The sequence below is a fragment of the Musa acuminata genome, chromosome BXJ1-3, assembly GCF_036884655.1.
Source record: "Musa acuminata AAA Group cultivar baxijiao chromosome BXJ1-3, Cavendish_Baxijiao_AAA, whole genome shotgun sequence".
Classification (NCBI taxonomy): Eukaryota; Viridiplantae; Streptophyta; class Magnoliopsida; order Zingiberales; family Musaceae; genus Musa; species Musa acuminata.
The window spans coordinates 9,785,492-9,806,402 of record NC_088329.1 but is presented as its reverse complement, the minus strand read 5'-3'; positions in this window follow the sequence as shown (position 1 = coordinate 9,806,402).

Here is a 20,911-nt window from a genome sequence, read left to right as displayed (position 1 = left end):
TGGCTCTTATTGGATCTCGTCCATATGATCCAATAATTCAGGGGCTTGTTGGATATCCAATAAGATAGGGGCTCCGACGGATATCACATATCCGAACCTCTACTCATCGCAACACCTACTATATGTGTGTGACTCTCTAGGCCCAATATCGAGTTGGCCGTGAGTCATACCTGTCAGAACTCCTTCTGACTTAGTAAATTATTATCTCCATAATAATTCACTCGACTCATTGACTACGGATATGCTAGACCACTAGGCCACAATCCCTAGACGATATAGGGGAATCCAATCAATTAGACATGTTTGTCCTCAGTTACCATATACCTATAATCCCTTATCCATCTAATATCCCAGAGACCGTATACCGGGCATGGTGTTGTCAGGCCCATATGTTAGGATCGAGAGCACTAAGAGGAGGGGGGGGGGGGGGGGGGGTGTGTGAATTAGTGCAGCGGAAATCTTTCAGCGATTAAAAACGAAAGCTGCGTTCGTTCGATAAAAACTATTTTGATGCAAAAGCCGATTCTAAGATTACTTATGATTAAGTGCAGTTTACGTCTAAACACAGTTTGCGTCTAAGCGCAGTTTACGCAGTTTGCGTCTAAATGCAGTTTGCGTCAAAATGCAGATTGCGTCTAAGCGCAGTTTGCATCTAAGCGCAGTTTGCGTCTAAGCTCAGATTGCATCTAAGCGCAGTTTGCGTCTAAGCACAGTTTGCGTCTAAGCGCAGATTGCGTCTAAGCGCAGTTTGCGTCTAAACACAGTTTGCGTCTATAAATAGAATCAAAACGTAAATGTAAACTGTAATGTAAAGATCGTACGAAAACACCGATTTACGTCTGAATGCAGATTCGGAAAGATCAGAACTTAGAAACTTGTTCGTAAAAGCGTAGAGAGCAGTAGCTATGTAGGAGGTTTGCAGTAATGATAAAGTGCTCAAAATAAAAGCAAACCAGAGATTTAGAGTGGTTCGGTCAGTCTTGACCTACTCCACTTTTGGCTTCCTCCACCGACGAGGTCACCGACGTCAACTAGAGGCCTTCCTTCAATAGGCGAAGGCCAACCACCCTCTTACAGATTCACTCCTTTTGACGGGCTTAGGAGACAACCCTTACAGAAGTTTTCTCTCCTCTCTTTACAACTCAAACTTGAAGAATAGAAAGAGGAGAACTAGCAGTTTTGAGCTCTAAGAAACACAGAAAGATAGCAAGATTTCGAGTGTGTGTTCTGTGCTTTCAGTGCTGAATGGGTGGGGTATTTATAGGCCCCAACCCAGTTCAAATTTGGAGCTCAAATCTGTCAATTCCCTGAATTCCGGGATCAGGCGGTTGCACCTCCTGACTGGGGCGGTTGCACCGCTTGGCAGAGCTCGAAGACTGAGCCTCTGGGTGGTGCCACCTTTGTCAGGGACGGTTGCACCTCTCTGCCAGAGCTCGAAGACCGAGCTCAGGCGGTTGCACCTCCTGACTGAGGCGGTTGCACCGCCTGGCAGAGCTCGAAGACTGAGCTCAAGCGGTGCCACCTCCTGTCAGGAGAGGTTGCACCGCCCAGTCTCGCTCGGAGACTGAGCCCAGGCGGTTGCACCTCTTGGCTGGGGCGGTTGCACCGCCCAGTCTCGCTGGGAGACATAGCCTGGGCGGTGCTACCTCCCTGCTTGGGCGGTTGCACCTCCCACAACAACCTGGGTCCGAATGGGTTGAACCATTCGACCCAATTTGAGTTCTTCAGGGGCCCAATTGCCCCAGGATTAAGCTAATGGGATCACCTCCCATTTCTAACTTAATCAAAGTGCTAACTACGATTATTTCCTAAGACATATTCTGCAGCTTGCTTCGGTGCGTCACTCGCTTCTTCCGGCGAGTTTCCGGCGAACTTCCGTCGATCATCCGATGAACCCTCGGTGATGCTCCTGCGGACTTCCGGCAAACTCCTGGACTGCGACGATCCACTTGGCAAGTTCCGACGAGCTCCTTTGGCAAGCTTCTGGACTTCTCGGATTTGTTCCTACAGAACCTCTGACGACTGTCCGAACTTCCGTCGAGCTCTCGAACTCCCAACGTGATCATTGTCATGACTCCGGCGCAACTCCTGCTGCATGTCTTACTTCCATCGTAGTTAATCCTGCACACTCAAAACAAAAACTTCGATCGAGACAATTAATCCTAAGCAATTAACCAAGTTGTCCGGCATGTCATTGGTCCCTCGACGCTTCGTCCGATTCTTCGGCGCATCGTCCTTTCCTGCAGCCTATTGCCTAATCGGCCAGTTGACTCCGCAACTCCGATATCCTTGGCACAATACCCGCTCTTCTTGGCCCGATGCCCGAGTCCACGGCCCGAAGCCTTCTGTCGATACGTCGACCGATCCACCGGCCCGACGTCCAATCTTCTGACATGTTCCTCCGGCACAACATGATGTTCCTGCTTTAATTGTCTCATCCTGATCGAAGCATCCTTTGTCACTCAAAACGCAGATTAAATCATAAACATATATCAAGTAGTTTCATCATCAAAATACGAGATTCAACAATCTCCCCCTTTTTGATGATGACAACTACTTGATGACGGAGTTAAACTTAACTCCCGGAGTTTAAACAAACTCCCCCTATCAATATGCCATATTGATAGAAACTCTTAGATTCAGAAATCTAAGCAACATGTCATCATAAACAGAGTTAACCTTAACTCCCAGAGTTTAAACAAACTCCCCCTATCAATATGCCATATTGATAGAAACTCTTGGATTCAAAAATCCAAGCAACATGTCATCATAAACTTATGCATAACATGTGATGTCATCAACATACTTCTCCCCCTTTGTTATCAACAAAAAGGAGAAGTACCACAATCAAATGTTTGTGATGTAAGTTTTAACTCATTGCATGAAAAACATAATATCTATTGTTACCATCATGCAAGTTTGCTATCATCAAATGGTAAGATATCAATATGTAAAATTGCGATTCAAGTTATTGATATCTTAACATGATATGACATTCATAGTACCTATTCATATGAATGCTGCTTTTGATATCTCATCATAATATGGCATTCATGACATCTATTCATATTCTTCAAATATGGCACTCATAGTATCAATTTATATATTTCTCCCCCTTTGTCATCAACAACAAGGAGAACGATATAAGCAAATTTTAAATATAAGTGCGTTGCCATAAGTTGATTCATGTCATTTTCCAAAAGTGAGTGATAGGATACCAATTATGCAAACATCTCGAGGAAAACATGACATGGAGATAGCTTTTATTGCTTCTTCCTTTTTATTTGTTATCTTTTTACATGAAGGAGGAAAGCCATATGTGAAGTTCAAATTGATAAGATATTAAAGCACACTTCATTTTTGCAAGGATTAAGATATGTAAGTGAGTCAAATCCTTGTATATCTTCCTTTTATAAGAGGGAATCATCAAATATGTTTCTCGAAAAATATTTTTCACATGATAAGTGCATTTGCTAGATGATTCCATATGTCAAAAATCAATGATGTGAATTAAACTGATATGACATATGCTTGTTAAGTTCGGAAGAGGATAATGTATCAAGAAAATCCAATTGTTAGGATCAAGAAAATCCGAAAATGAAATTTGACACTTTCATACATTCGGGGTTTTACTAGAGATATTCAATTACAATCATGAAGGTAAAACATGCTTATAATCATGGAAATTTTTGTATTCAAGCACATAATTTCCAACATGTAATCATGGCAAGTAATTGTGTAAAATCATTATTGCAATCAAGTGATTTGATCATTCAATCAAAAAAGTCCGAAAAATAATTTTAACTCGTTTAATCATTCGGACATATTTTTGCCATAGTTTTTCAAATATAATCATGAAGATAAGGCATACTCATCATCATGGTAGTATGATAGCAAGTTTACCATATACAAGCTAGCAAAAAATTTCTACATTTTAAGGCCCGCAAGCTAGCAATTTTGAGATGTTCAAGAAAGCAACTCTTGCTTCTTGAAATATAAGTTTTGCTAGATGTGCAAGTTAACTTTTTGCTTCTTGAGATAGGCAAGATAGCATTCCTTGGTGATGTTCAATATAGCTAAGTTCTACATCATACAAGCTAGTGAATTTTATAACATTTTAGAACATGCATAATCACCAAAGCATCATAAATTTTAATGATGTGCAAAATTACAAATTTTACATGATTGCATTTGTGTGTCTTGAGATTTGCAAGATAGCACTTCTTGGTGATGTTCAAGATAGCAATTTCTTCTCTTTTAAGAAGTGCAATTTTTGCTTTCTTCTTGAATTGTGCAAGCTAGCTATCTCCCCTTTTGTCATTGTCAAAAAGAAGGGAAAAACCCTTTACATCAATTTTTAAATCATGACAAAGGTTAGTATCAATCTCATTTGTGCATCATTATATTTTCAAATTAAAACATGTACATTTTCAAAACATATAAACTCATTATTATATGCATGATTCCAAATCATTATTCATATTATTTCAATCATTGTTTCAATCACCACTTATAGCTTATCATGCACAATATATAAAATCATCTAACATGATACAATCATTTATTTTCAAAATATTTACCACTATTTTAATGTATGATAATGAAGTATTCATGATACCGAACATTAAATCAATATTTTTTAAGTATTTATCACTTCTTTTTAATCATGATTCCAAACATTTATCATTTAAAGCATTCATGATACACATCATAAAAAAAAGCATATGCATCATTCCAAATCATAAATATTTTAAATCATCATGGTATTAATTTGTCACATTGCATTCTACCATGCATGATCGAAGCTTCTCATTTGCATACATCAAAATAAATTCATGAATATCTCATGCATTCATATCATCACTTGAGGAATATTGAAAAAGAAATAATTGGGTGATGAGATAAATATTTCATAAATACAAAGAATTGCATAAAAATCATATCAAGGAATACAAGTCACAATCATTCAAGAGAAAAATCAAGATCATGATTTTAATAAAACTCATTTCAAATTTGAATCATCAAAATCATTTTTATGGCTCACAAAATTTATAACATAAATAGATTCATGATTTCATTGATAATATATTTTTCCCTTTTTAAGTGTTTCATTTTAAGTGGTCGATTTCATGTTAGCATGCCTTTTCATTTATGAAAACATGCATCAATTTTTTTAAAGCCACTGTTATTATCATGAAAATCGATAATCAAGAATCATCATACATAATTTCAAAAATATATACTCATTAATCATAACTTCAAATTAAACATGATTTCATATACTCAAAATCGAGAAATAACAATGGAAATCAACATGATACACATTATTACTTCTCAACCACATATAGCATGATTTCATAAGGTATTTTTAATCAAAATCATTTTGTTTATCATAAACATGTAATTTTCATGATTATTTTCAAAATTACTAGAATGATAAGCATGATTCCTAATTATTTGTATTTTCATTATAAAATTATTAAACATGCAATTTTCAAGAAAATTAAAAAAGGAGAAATACTTTATGAAAAGCATCATGTAATTTCAAAGTAAATTAAAGGCATTTTGATTACCTCAGCGTCGAGAGGCGTAAAGGCATAGTTTGCCACCTCGCCTTTGTTGATTTTCTCCTCGTCTTCGGAGGAGCTCGATTCATCCCAGTTTTTGTTCTTCTTCTTGCGTTCAAAGCAAGTAGTTCCGTTCTTTTTACTTTTTAATTTTTGTTTCATTTGTAGTTTAAGTTCACCATCACTTGAGCTTATGCTCGAGTGGTCTTCAAATGTTCTATGTCCCAAATCCTTCCTGTTCTTTGGAAGGTGGTTCTCAAGTTCTTCACGTGCATTGCACGTCATTTCATATGTGATCAATGAACCAATTAGTTCTTCAAGTGGAAATTGGTTCAAGTTTTTCGATTCTTGAATAGCAGTTACTTTTGAATCCCAAGTTTTAGAAAGTGAGCGCAAAACTTTGTTAACGAGTTTAAAATCCGAAAAGCTTTTACCAAGTGATTTTAAACCATTGACGACATCCGTAAAACGGGTGTACATGTCAACAACGGTTTCGCTTGGTTTCATATGAAAAAGCTCGAAATCATGCAGTAAAATATTAACTTTCGAGTCTTTGACTCTACTAGTTCCCTCGTGCGTGATTTCAAGAGTGCGCCAAATATTGAAAGCCGTTTCGCACAAAGAAACCCGATTGAACTCATATTTGTCCAAAGCGCAAAATAAGGCATTCATAGCCTTTGCGTTTAAAGAAAAATACTTCTTCTCTAAATCCGACCATTCGTTCATCGGTTTAGAGGGAAGTTGAAAACCGTTTTCAACGATATTCTATAAATCCAGATTTAGAGAAATCAAGAAAACTCTCATTCGAGTTTTCCAATAAGTGTAGTCCAATCCATTAAAGAACGGTGGACGAAAGATCGAAAAGCCCTCTTGAAGAGCCATTTCTCTCGGGTGTAAATCCGAAATGAGAAATACCCCGCTCTGATACCAATTGTTAGGATCGAGAGCACTAAGAGGGGGGGGGGGGGTGGGTGAATTAGTGCAGCGGAAATCTTTCAGCGATTAAAAACGAAAGCTGCGTTCGTTCGATAAAAACTATTTTGATGCAAAAGTCGATTCTAAGATTACTTATGATTAAGTGCAGTTTACGTCTAAACACAGTTTGCGTCTAAGCGCAGTTTACACAGTTTGCGTCTAAATGCAGATTGCGTCTAAGCGCAGTTTGCATCTAAGCGCAGTTTGCATCTAAGCTCAGATTGCGTCTAAGCGCAGTTTGTGTCTAAGCGCAGTTTGCGTCTAAACACAGTTTGCGTCTATAAATAGAATCAAAACGTAAATGTAAACTGCAATGTAAAGATCGTACGAAAACACCGATTTACGTCTGAATGCAGATTCGGAAAGATCAGAACTTAGAAACTTGTTCGTAAAAGCGCAGAGAGCAGTAGCTATGTAGGAGGTTTGTAGTAATGATAAAGTGCTCAAAATAAAAGCAAACCAGAGATTTAGAGTGGTTCGGTCAGTCTTGACCTACTCCACTTTTGGCTTCCTCCACCGACGAGGTCACCGACGTCAACTAGAGGCCTTCCTTTAATAGGCGAAGGCCAACCACCCTCTTATAGATTCACTCCTTTTGACGGGCTTAGGAGACAACCCTTACAGAAGTTTTCTCTCCTCTCTTTACAACTCAAACTTAAAGAATAGAAAGAGGAGAACTAGTAGTTTTGAGCTCTAAGAAACACAGAAAGATAACAAGATTTCGAGTGTGTGTTCTGTGCTTTCAGTGCTGAATAGGTGGGGTATTTATAGGCCCCAACCCAGTTCAAATTTGGAGCTCAAATCTGTCAATTCCCTGAATTCCGGGATCAGGCGGTTGCACCTCCTGACTGGGGCGGTTGCACCGCCTGGCAGAGCTCGAAGACTGAGCCTCTGGGCGGTGCCACCTCTGTCAGGGACGGTTGCACCTCTCTGCCAGAGCTCGAAGACCGAGCTCAGGCGGTTGCACCTCCTGACTGAGGCGGTTGCACCGCCTGGCAGAGCTCGAAGACTGAGCTCAAGCGGTGCCACCTCCTGTCAGGAGAGGTTGCACCGCCCAGTCTCGCTCGGAGACTGAGCCCAGGCAGTTGCACCTCTTGGCTGGGGCGGTTGCACCGCCCAGTCTCACTGGGAGACATAGCCTGGGCGGTGCTACCTCTCTGCCTAGGCGGTTGCACCTCCCACAGCAACCTGGGTCCGAATGGGTTGAACCATTCGACCCAATTTGAGTTCTTCAGGGGCCCAGTTGCCCCAGGATTAAGCTAATGGGATCACCTCCCATTTCTAACTTAATCAAAGTGCTAACTATGATTATTTCCTAAGACATATTCTGCAGCTTGCTTCGGTGCGTCACTCGCTTCTTCCGGCGAGTTTCCGGCGAACTTCCGTCGATCATCCGATGAACCCTCGGTGATGCTCCTGCGGACTTCCGGCAAACTCCTGGACTGCGACGATCCACTTGGCAAGTTCCGACGAGCTCCTTTGGCAAGCTTTTGGACTTCTCGGATTTGTTCCCGCAGAACCTCCGACGACTGTCCGAACTTCCGTCGAGCTCTCGAACTCCCAACGTGATCATTGTCATGACTCCGGCGCAACTCTTGCTGCATGTCTTACTTCCATCGTAGTTAATCCTGCACACTCAAAACAAAAACTTCGATCGAGACAATTAATCCTAAGCAATTAACCAAGTTGTCCGGCATGTCATTGGTCCCTCGACGCTTCGTCCGATTCTTCGGCGCATCGTCCTTTCCTGCAGCCTATTGCCCAATCGGCCAGTTGACTCCGCAACTCCGATATCCTTGGCACAATACCCGCTCTTCTTGGCCCGATGCCCAAGTCCACGGCCCGAAGCCTTCTGTCGATACGTCGACCGATCCACCGGCCCGACGTCCAATCTTCTGACATGTTCCTCCGGCACAACATGATGTTCCTGCTTTAATTGTCTCATCCTGATCGAAGCATCCTGCATCACTCAAAACGCAGATTAAATCATAAACATATATCAAGTAGTTTCATCATCAAAATACGCGATTCAACACCATATGATTTCTACTCGAGTCTCGCTCTAATCGGATTCTCCCGAAGAACTCTTTCTCTCTCAATCCGAATGACCCTAGCTAGGGATTTGTCTGAACAAGAACACATGAGATATTCCTCTCATGACACTAAGAGCGGATGATCCTCTATCGACACTCAATAGTCCTCGTAAGGTTAGCTACCACTCCCGATGACCGATTGTGTTAGATCTGAAACCTCCAGACCTATAAGTCTGGTATCAAAGAATGAAGTACTCATACAAGACATCCTTGGTGTCTCAAGTCTAAGGACCAGATACACCACTAGAACTATGAAATCGCTGTCTAACAATAAGGCATCATTAACCATCTATCATTCCATAAGCGGATCAATCAATTAACTCATTATCTAATGAGCAACTATGAGACCAACTGCATCCATCATATGTGTGGGTATACAGCACATCAGTCTGTCCGGTTATCTTGATGTCCCTCTCGAGTAACCTATGACTGGGATTATTTAGTATTTGTGTTTAAAGGCAAATCGGTCTCATTATCATGATCTCATCACGAGTCGATTCTCATTGTATAGATCCATGGATATCACAATATATTCAAGCAACATGCAATATAAAGTGATAAAATTTCAAATAATAATAATAAGCAAAATGACTACGTGTCAAGTCACACATGCCATCACTCACGTGATTGGCTTGTATGACACCTATGACTAGCAATCTCCCATTTGACCTAAAGCCAATCACCTATGTGTTTGATCCACATTAGACCCCTGTGACGCTCAAAGATAATCTGAGACAATGACTTTGTTAGTGGATCTGCAATGTTATCTTTGGATGGAACTCTTTTCACTACTATATCTCCTCGGGTCACGATCTCTCTAATAAGCTAGAACCTCCTCAGAACACTTCTATTGAGACCTGGGTTTATTTAATTGAGCAATCGCCTTGTTGTTATCGCAATATAAAGGAATCGGCTCCTCGCTACCTAGCACGACTCTTGGATCTATGATGCACTACTTCATCCAGACTCTCTCCTTTGCTGCCTCTACTGTAGCAATGTACTCCACCTCTATGGTCGAGTCGGTAGTAGTATCTTGCTTGGAACTATTCCAGCACACTACTCCTTCATTCAGGGTATACATATATATCTCAAATTTGACTTGCTATCATTGACATCGGATTGGAAACTCAAGTTTGTGTAGCCTTCAACCTTGAGGCTATTACCTTCATATACTAGTAAAAGATCATTAGTCATTCTCAAGTACTTAAGGATATATTTTATTACTTTCAGTGCTCCAAGCCTGGATCCGCTTGATACCTACTCGTGATACTCAAAGCATGCGCTATATTAGGTCTGGTACATAGCATGACATACATGATAGACCCTATCTTAGAGGCATAGGGTATCCTATCTATGTTTGTCCTTTCTTTAGGAGTCTTTGGGGATATACTCCTAGAAAGCGATATCCAATGTCTCATCGGTATGAGACATCTCTTGGAATTTTTCATGCCAAACCTTTTGACAATGGTATCTATATACCTAGATTGGGACAAGCCAAGTATTCTCTTGGATCTATCTCTATAGATCCGAATCCTCAAAATATAGGATGCTTCCCCTAAGTCCTTCATGGAGAAATGTCTAGATAACCAAGTCTTTACTGTAGATAATATTCTTACATCATTCCCAATGATCAGGATGCCATCCACATATAACACCAAGAAGGTGATAGTGCCCCCACTTACCTTCCTATACATACAAGGCTCATCTTTATTTTTAACGAAGTCATAAGATCTGATTGCCTCATCAAATCTTATGTTCCAACTTTTAGAAGCTTGCTTTAGTCCATAAATGGACCAAAGCAACCTACACACCTTATATGAGTAGTCCTTGGACACGAATTCCTCAGGCTATATTATATATATACCTCTTCCTCGAGGTTGCCATTGAGGAATACGATTTTCATGTCCATTTGCCAGATCTCATAATCATAGTATGCTACAATGACCAATAGAATTTGGATATTTTTTAGCATGACTACGGATGAGAAGGTTTCATCACAATCAATACCTTGTTTTTAACGATACCCCTTAGTCATTAGCTTTGCTTTATATGTCTTTATCTTTTCATCTACTCTGATTTTCATCTTAAATATTCACTTGCAATCGATAGGTATAATACCCTTGGGTGCATCAACTAGGTTCCAAACCTTGTTGGAGTACATAGAATCCATCTCAGAATTCATGGCTTCTTACCACTTCTTGGAGTTTATACTCGTAATAGCCTCCTCATAGGTCTAAGAATCAATATCCTCAATATCCTCTCATTTAATATATCTCACATATCTCTTAAGAGGATGAGATACTCTACCGGACCTACATAAAGTCGGAACTTGTGTGCTAGGTACCTGAACAGACTCGGGCTATGGAGTGGTGCTTGAGCTAGATTCTCTAACCTCGCTCAACTTTATCAAGTTTTCACTGTCTCCGCCAAGAATATGTTCCTTCTTAAGGAACACCACTCTCTTGACTACAAAGACATTTTGGTCCTCGGGATGATAGAAATAATACCCACAAGTTTCATTGGGGTATCCCACGAACTCGCACTACTCTGTCCTCGATTCTAACTTATTAGGGTTGTGTCTTTTAATGTGGGCAGGGCAACCCCAAATCATAATAACCTTAATATCAGACTTCTTCCCTTTCCATATCTCATATGGTGTAGACACTACTAATTTAGTTGGAACTCTGTTCAGAAGATAAGTTACGGTCTCTAGGGCATATCCGTAGAATGAGATGGGTAGGTCAGCAAAACTCATCATGGACCGCACCATGTCTAATAGTGTATGATTCATCCTTTTAGATACACCATTGAGCTGAGGTGTATAAGGAGGTGTCTATTGGGATATAATCTTATGGTCATTGAGGAACTATATGAACTCTATACTCAAATACTCACCTCCTCGATCTGATTGAAAAGTCTTGATACTATTTCCAATTTGGTTCTCCACTTCATTCTTATACTCTCTAAATTTCTCAAAGGCCTCGGACTTATACTTCATCAAGTACACATGTCCATACCTTGAGAAATCATCAATAAAAGTAATAAAATAGGAGTAACCACCTATGACATGAGTTGACATGGGTCCACATACATCACTAAGTTCCAATAGCTTGGTGGCTCTCTCTCCAGTTCTACTAAATTGAGAGTTGGTCAGTTTTCCACGAAGGCAAGACTCGCAAGTTGTATATGACTCATAGTCGAATGGATCTAGATATCCATTCTTTAGCAACTTTTGAATCCTTCCCTCATAGATTTGACATAGCCTATAATGTCATAGGTATGCATTGTTCACCTCATCTCGTTTCCTCTTGGATACACTTACATTCATGATATATGGAGTAGTTGTGTAGTTGTTAGGAACGAGTCAGCACTAAAAGGGGGAGGGGGGGGGGGGGGGGGGGGGGGGGGTGAATTAGTGCAGCGGAAAAAAATACGTTAGTTCGAAAATCTTCTTAGGATAAAAACCAATTTCGACAAAGTGAGTTTAACTTAAAGCGAACAGAAGAGTGTAATGTGAAAGTTAAGCAAGTAAGGTAATTTGCAATAAATGTAAATAGCAAAACATAAATGCAAATTAGATTCTATAGTGGTTCGGTCGTCGTGACCTACATCCACTCTGCCGATTCTGTTAGGATCAAGAGCGACACTAAGAGGGGGGGTGAATTAGTATAGCGAAAAACTATCGTTATTTCAAAAGAGATTTGTTTTGATTAAAACTGATTCTGATAAAAAAAGTTTCGATTCAATCCATTTCGGAAAGAATTTGAACTTAAAAGCTTTCATGAAAGTGCAAGAGAAGACTAAGGTGATTTGTAGTAATGTAAATTGCACAAATGAAAAGAGTTAGTTTCGTAAAGTCTTCGTATGATTAAAGCCAATCTCGGAAGGTGTTTACTTGAAAGCGTATGTAAACATAGTTAAAGCACAATAAGGAGGAGAGGCAGTTTGCTATAAAAGAAAGTTCTCAAAGTAAATGCAAACCAAGTTTTAGAGTGGTTCGGTCAATGTGACCTACATTCACTTTCGGATTCCTCCTCCGATGAGGTCACCGACGTCCACTAAAGGCCTTCCTTCAATAGGTGAAGACCGAACACCTCTTTACAACACTTTCTCATTTTCCCGGGTTTAGAAGATAAACCCTTACAAGTCTCACTCATCTTTCTTGGATGGTTACAAGGCTAAGAGATGAAGGAGGAGAACTCTAACTTTTACAACACTTTCAGGCTCAAGAACTCAAGATTATGCCAATAGGTTTCATTCCCTTTCATACAGAAAAGGGTGGGGTTTTTATAGGCCCCAATGACTTCAAAATGGAGCAAAAAAGTGTTTAATCCTGGATTTTCGGGGTCCTGACGGTACCACCACCATTATTGGGTGGTATTACCGCTTGACACTTGACATTGGGCGGTACTACCGCTCAGTCTGGGTGGTACCACCGCCTGATAGGGGCAGTACCACCACTGGCAGTAATAATTGTCGGTGGTACCATCGTCTAATTAAGTTAGTGGGATTGCTTCCCAATCCTAACTTAATTTATGCTATAACTATGATAATTAAGACATGATCATAGCTCTTCTTATTTCGGTACGTCAATTGCTCTTCTGGCGAGCTTTCAGTGTACTTTCGACGAACTCTTGGTAATGCTCCGGCAGACTCCCGGTAAGCTCCTAGACTTTACGATGATCTTCTTGGCGAGTTTTGACGAGTTTTTATGGCAAGCTCATGGACTTCTCGGTTGGTTCCTATAGAACTTCCGACGAATGTCCGGACTTCCGTCGAACTCTCAAACTCCCAATGAGATCTCGATCTTGACTCCAGCACAACACCTGCTTTATGTCTTACTGCCATCGTAGTTAATCTTGCACACTTTTCTCAACATATAGATTAGATCAAACAAATTACAATTAACTTCATCATCAAAATCCGAGATTCAATAGATTCCTCTTCCCTCGAGGCCACTGGCATCCACTAACGATCTTTCTTTAATGGGCGAAGATCAACTACCCTTACAACTCGATTCTCCTTTTGACAGGTTAAGGAGAGAACCTTTGCAACCCCCACAACCTCCTCTCTTAAGCTTCTCTAACATTTAGAGTTTGAGAGTAGTTCACATAAGATTACAACAATGTTTTCTTTCTTTTTCACTCTCAATTCTTATGTTAGTTAACCAGGGATGAGAGGGGTATTTATATGTCTCAAGTGGATTCAAACTTGAAGCCTAAAATTATCTCATCCAGGGTTTCCCAGGTCCTGGAAGTACCACCGCCTATGAGAATGTGTATGGGCGGTACCATTGCCTAGACTAGCAGTGCCACCGCCTGATAGTCTCGGAGACTGAGTCTGGGCAATACTACCACCTGACATAGTCTCGGAGACTATGCCACAACGGTTCCACATGTTAGGTTACTGTTTGGTCATTTACTTAACCCAACACAATCTAATCTTGGGCCCAATTGGCCCCTAATTGAGTTGGCCCAATTCCAACCCAATTATGTGCTAACTATGAAATTTAAGGCATACATTAAGCTAAATAAGTCTGGTTTCTTTCGGTGAGCTTCCAGTGATCTTCCGGCGAACTTCCGACGATCTCTCGGTAATGTTCCAACGGACTCCCAGTAAGCTCCTGGACTTCACGTCGATCTTCTTGGCGAGTTTGGATGAGCTTCTCTAGAAAGCTCCTGGACTTCTCGGTCAATTTAGATAGAACTTCTAATGAATGTCCAGACTTCCGACGAACTCTCAAACTCCCAACAAAATCTTATTCTTAACTCCAGGACTTTATTTTGCTTTATGTCTTGATCGCTATCGTACTTAATCATACACAATTAAAACTTACTTCGATCTAGACAATTATTACTAAGCTAATCAAATATTGTTCGGTATGTCATTGGTTCATTGACGCTTTATCCAATTCTTTGGCGCATCATCCTATCTTGCGGCCTATTGCCTAATCGACCAGTTGACCTCTGCAACTCCAATTTCCTTGGCGTAATTTTCGCTCTTCTTGCCCCGATGCCCGAACTCATGGCCCGAAGCCTTCTGCTGATACGTCGATCGATCCTTTCAGCTCGATGTCCAATCTTCTGACATGTTTCTCTCCAGCCCAACATGATTTTTTCTGCTTTAATTATCTCTTCCTGATCGAAGCTTTCTGTGTCAATCAAAACGCATATCAAATCATAAACACTATCAATTGGTTTCATTATCAAAATCTGAGATTCAATAATCTCCCTTTTTTTTATGATGACAACCAATTAATGACAGAGTTAACCTTAACTCCCCCTATAAATATATCATATTGATAGAACTCTTGGATTCAAAAATCCAAGCAACATATTATAATAAAATTATGTATAACATCATCATATTTCTCCCCCTTTGTCATCAACAAAAAGGAGAAGTGCAACTATCAAGTGTTTGAGATATAAGCTTTACAACATTTTAGAACATGCAAGCTAGCAATAATTTTGAGATTTTCAAATTTGTAAATTTTGCTAGATGTGCAAGTTAGCATGTTTTGCTTCTTGAGATAAGCAAGATGACACTTTTTGCTTCTCTTTTGATACGAGCAAGTTAGCAAATTTTGATCTCTTTGAGGTGTGCAAGCTAATAAGGTTTAGCTTCTTCTTCCATATATCATCATGCAAGCTAGTAGATTTTATCTCCCCCTTTGTCATTGTTAAAAAGAAGGGAAGAATATAATTTTGTAATTCTTTTCCCTTTATATCAATTTTTACATCATGACAAAGATAAATAATAAATTTGTACTATAAACATAATCTCAAGTTTTATCATTCAAGCTAGCATATTTTTTTTTGTTCTCTTTTGCAATGTGCAAGCTAACAATTTCTTTTTTCTCTTACAATAATGATTCAATCATATCATGCGATATACAAATCATAAATATTTCAAATCATGATGGTATCAAAATGTCAAATTATATTATATCCTACCATGTATGTTACAAATAAATCAATCATCACTATGAGTATATCATACATGATACTAAGACATTAAATTTTTTTAAGTATTTATCACTTCATGCATTAAATTAACAATTTGATCATAATACCAAACATTCATAATTTATTTTCCCATGATACTAAAGCATTCATGATACCAAACATTAAATCAACATTTTTAAGTATTTATCGCTTCATGATTGTTGGTACCAAACATTCATCATTTATTTTCTCATTAGTAAATCACAAAAAGAAACATAGGAGAAAAAGATTTCAATTCATGTATAAGAAAAACTCAAGTTATCAAGATCATGATTAAAAAAAAATCTCAAGTTATAATTAAAATAATCATTAATCATAAAAAAATCTCCTCTTAAACAATACAAAAACACATAATAAGATATCTTGATTCATAAAAGATTTGTTAGGACTCTAGCTAGGAGAGTCCTAATTGAGAGGGACATTCATGTAGAATCTATCTAAGCCGACTCAGGTGAAGAGGTCGACTAGGGTTAGGAGGTTGTTTCTTAGAGAAAAATTAGGAGTTGTAAAGGAATAGGAGTCTTGAGTAGGAGTCCTATTAAGAGTTTGGGTAGAAGTAGGAGTCTTATTAGGAGTTAGGGTTTAGAAGCCCTATAAATAGCCATGTATTCCTTCTCTTTTTATAAGCAATAGATAAATCTTTTCTGCAGCCTTTGAGCAGCAATTTGGAGGGAGGAACCCTTATAGAGTTCCAAGGAGGCTGATCCCCTAAAGAGATCAACCCCAAGTTTAAAATCTACAAGGGTTTTACCATCTGGTATTAGAGCAATATTCTTGGTGTCTCGCTTCCCTTCCACATCCATCCATCAGCCCTCCACAGTTGCCCAAAGCAATTACCACAATTGCTTAAAAGATCATCGTCAAATTCCATCGTCATCTCCACCATCGTAGATCATCATTTGATCTCCCCGTGAATTACAATAGGTTCTGGTTTCCTACCTTACTACTGCTGCAATTTAGTTATCCTTATTTGAAAATAAAAAATAATAATTGTTCCTATATTGCTACATAAACTTTTCATCGTAAAATTTTTATCTCTACGACGAAAGATACATTGTAGAATTCGAAGCATCTGAGGAGGCAATCAATGCTAAATTCGAAGCTTTCGAGGCACGAATGAAGGATAAGATTTGGATGCTCTTTACCGAACTCAGATTGGACCAACCACTAAGCCCGAAGAAATCATATCAAGGAGAGAGCTTTGCCCAATCGCACCAAGCCCGAAGAGATGACTTCCAAGGGAGGGGAGGCTCTATAACTAACCCCAACTATCCATGCATCAGGGTGGACTTCCCTAGATAGAAAGAAGGAGACCCGATTGGTTGAATCTCGCACGTAGAGCGATATTTTCGCTACCACAAAACCGCGGACGTATCTATGGTGAAAATTACAGCTATACATCTTAAAGGGGATGCTATACAATGGTTTGACTAGTTTGAACATACTTGTGGAATTCTCTCATGGCGACAATTCAAAGAAGGATTATTGATCCGCTTCGGACCAACAGATTATGAGAACATTGATGGACAACTAGTAAAAATCCGACAAACCTCCACCATTCAGGAGTACCAAACTAGGTTTGAAATGTTATCTAATCAAACTTATGATTAGTCTCAAAAATAGCTATTAGGGACCTTCATTGAGGGCTTTAAGCTGGAGATCCAGGGAGAAGTTAAAGCACGACAACCGTACACGCTTATGGCAGCCATCTCTTTCGCATGACATCAAGAGGAGCGATTGAACCATGAAGCTCAGAGGACTAGGGTCACTCCTCGACTAGAAATACTGAAGCCCTCAGCCCCCCCTACTATCAACCGAGTCCCTGCACTAAAGAGGTTGACAAGAGAAGAGCATCGGGAGCGATATGCCAAGGGGTTATATTGGCATTGCGACGAGCCGTGGAGCCGTGAGCATCGCTCTAGTAAAGGGAGACTTCTTATGATTGAACCAGTAGAAGAAGAGGTTATTGAACATCTAGAAGAGAGCCTTGAACATAAAAAAAGAAGATACAAAAGAAGAGCCACAACCGACCGAAGTTATGGTATATGCACTAGTCGGCTATTCAAACTCGCAAATGATGAAAGTTGGAGGCCTTCTCAAACAACAACCGATCACTAATCTCATCAACACGGGCAGTACTAATAACTTCCTAAATAGTAAGGTTGCTATCCGGATGGCCTTACCTATCGAGAATTATAGTAGGTTTGACGTTAAGGTCATCGACGGATGGATTTTGAAGTATGATCATAGGCGCCCGCGAGTGAAACTGTTGCTGCAAGACTAAGAGATAATTACATATTTCTTCCTCCTCCCTCTTGATGATCATGAGGCTATGCTAAGAATTAAATGGTTGACAACATTAGGCGATGTTTCTTGGAATTTTATGTAACTAATTATGAAATTTTATAGTAAGGAGAAACGTTGGGGCGACGTAACGATGATTTACACACAACAAATGAAGAAGGTTTTGCATAAAACATGCAGCAGCTTTTTGGTACAACTTGAGTAGCAAACTAAGAGAGAGCCAATAGAATTTGAAGATCCAAATCTATTTCCTTTGCTTGCTGAATTTTCATATATATTTGACGAACCGCACAACCTACCTCTTACCCGTCGACATGATCATTATATAACAATTCTTTCAGGTAAACCTCCAGCAAATAATTGGCCATATCAATATCTACATCTCCAGAAGGATGAAATAGAAAGGATTGTAAAAGAGATGTTCGAAACAGGAGTTATTCGGCCAAGTTTTAGCCTCTACTCTTCACCGGTGCTACTTGTACACAAGAAGGACGAAACATGGCAAATATGCGTTGATTACCGAGCTCTCGATAGTATAACCATCAAGGATAAATATCCTATTCCAGTAGTAGATGAATTGCTAGATGAAAGGGAGCACAAATCTTCATAAATCTGGACCTTCGATCCGGGTATCATTAAATACGAGTGTGCGAAAAAGATATATCGAAAACCGCCTTTCGAACACACAACGGCTACTATGAATTTTTGCTTTCTTAAATAAAAGATGGAATATCTTAGGCATATCATATCAAATGAAGGTGTGATGGTGGACCCCTCCAAAATAGAAGCAATGTAGAACTGGCCGACCTCGAGGAACATAAAATTGCTACATGGCTTTCTGGGTTTAATAGGCTACTACCGCAAGTTCGTGAAAAACTATAGAAAGATCAGTGCACCACTTACTTCCTTACTGAAAAAAGATATCTTCTAATGGTCGAACAAAGCCTCCGCCTTCTACAAACTTAAGACAGCAGCCATGACAACGACGTTGGTGCTAGCACTACCAAATTTCAACTGACCCTTCATTATTGAGGCCGATGCATCTGGAGTTGGAATTGGAGCAATTCTTATGCAAGATGGTTGACCACTCGTATATACTACAACGAGGTGGAGACCTTCTAATGTGCTTGTGACAAATTCTACTTGCATTTTCATGAGCAGATTTTAGACAAACTTATTTTATATGCATGGTACTAAATTGAAAAGGAGTACAACATATCACCCACAAACCCACGACCAGACGAAAGTTGTAAATAGGTGCTTAGAGACAGCCCAAAGCCACCGACCAAATATGACTACCCAAGGAGAACTCCAGACAGCCAAGTGCCATTATTGATCGACGGATTGTGACTCGACGACGATGACCCACTTTTGAAGTGTTAATACAGTGAGTGAATCTACTAACTGAAGATGCCACTTGGGAGAACTATAACGACTTGAAGATCAAATTCCTAGAATTCATGAATCGTCAGCCTCGAGGATAAGGCTGATTTGAAGAGGGCGGGTCTATTAGGACTCTAGATAGGAGAGTCCTAATTGAGAGGGACATTCATGTAAAACCTACCTAAGCTGACCCCTATTAAAGAGGTGAAGAGGCCGGCTAGGGTTAGGAGGTTATTTCTTGGAGAAGAATTAGGAGTTGTAAAGGAATAAGTGTCTTGAGTAGGAGTCCTATTAGGAGTTGGTTAGAAGTAGAAGTCTTGAGTAGGAGTCCTATTAGGAGTTAGGGTTTAGAAGCCCTATAAATAGCCATGTATTCCTCATCTTTTCATAAGCAATAGATGAATCTTTTTTGCACCCTTTGAGCAACAACTTAGAGGGAGAAACCCCTATAAAGTTCTAAGGAGGCCGATCCCCTAAAGAGATCAACCCTAAGTTTAGAATCTGCAAGGGTTCTACTAAGATTTCAAGTTATAATTCAAAAGAATAATCTTGATTTGTTTGGATGAATGTTCTCTTAAGAGAGTGAATCTTACGAGAATCAAGAAAAATATTTCATATAAAATACATCTCAAGTCATAAACATCAATAAATGATTCGATTGGATATATCATCTCATTATTAAAATGAATCATATGAAAAGAAATCCAAAATCATCATTAAAATCACTTTTCGGACAACTAAATGAAAGTAACAGAGATAGGTTCCTATAAGATGAAAAGATATCTCATTTTCTTTTAGTTTCAGATTTTTGATTGATTTCATGCAAGCATGCCTTTGTCTTTTATATCAAATCCATGCATCATTCATTAAAACTGAAAACCAAAGACAAAAATCATCAAGCCTTCAATACAAAAGCATGCATCATCATCGAAAAGTAATATAGAAATCATCAAGATATTCATTATTGCTTCTTTAAAACATATATAGAATTAATCTTTTCAGGTGTACAAGCATTAGATTTATATCTAACATTTTGTTGTATTTTCATAAAACATGCAATTATCATTATCAATTTCAAAATTACTAGAAAAAGAAGCACGAAATATTTTTTATAATTTTTTTTACTAACTAATTTAAAAATAACTCATGAAAAGTATAAAGTTATTTCAAAATAAACTAAATGAGTTTCATTTGAGTTGTTTACCTCATTGTCAATGAAAGCTGTCAAAGTGTAGTTCGCCACTTTGCCCTTGTTGGTTTGCTCCTCATCTTCGGATGCACTCGTTTCTTCCCAAGTCACTTTGAGTGCTCTCTTCTTCTTTGGTAACTTCTTTTTAAGTTTATTTTTATTCTTTAATTCTTGTTTAATCAACTTTTTAAGTTTTATAATAAGAAGTTCAAGTTCATCATCACTTGAGCTTTCGCTCGAGTGGTCTTCATTTGTTCTAAGTGTTAAATCCTTCCTGTTCTTTGAAAGGTTATTCTCATGTTCGTTTTATGCCATATAACTCATTTCATAGGTCATTAAAGACCCAATAAGTTCTTCGAGAGGAAAATTATTCAAATCCTTGACCTCTTGAATGAC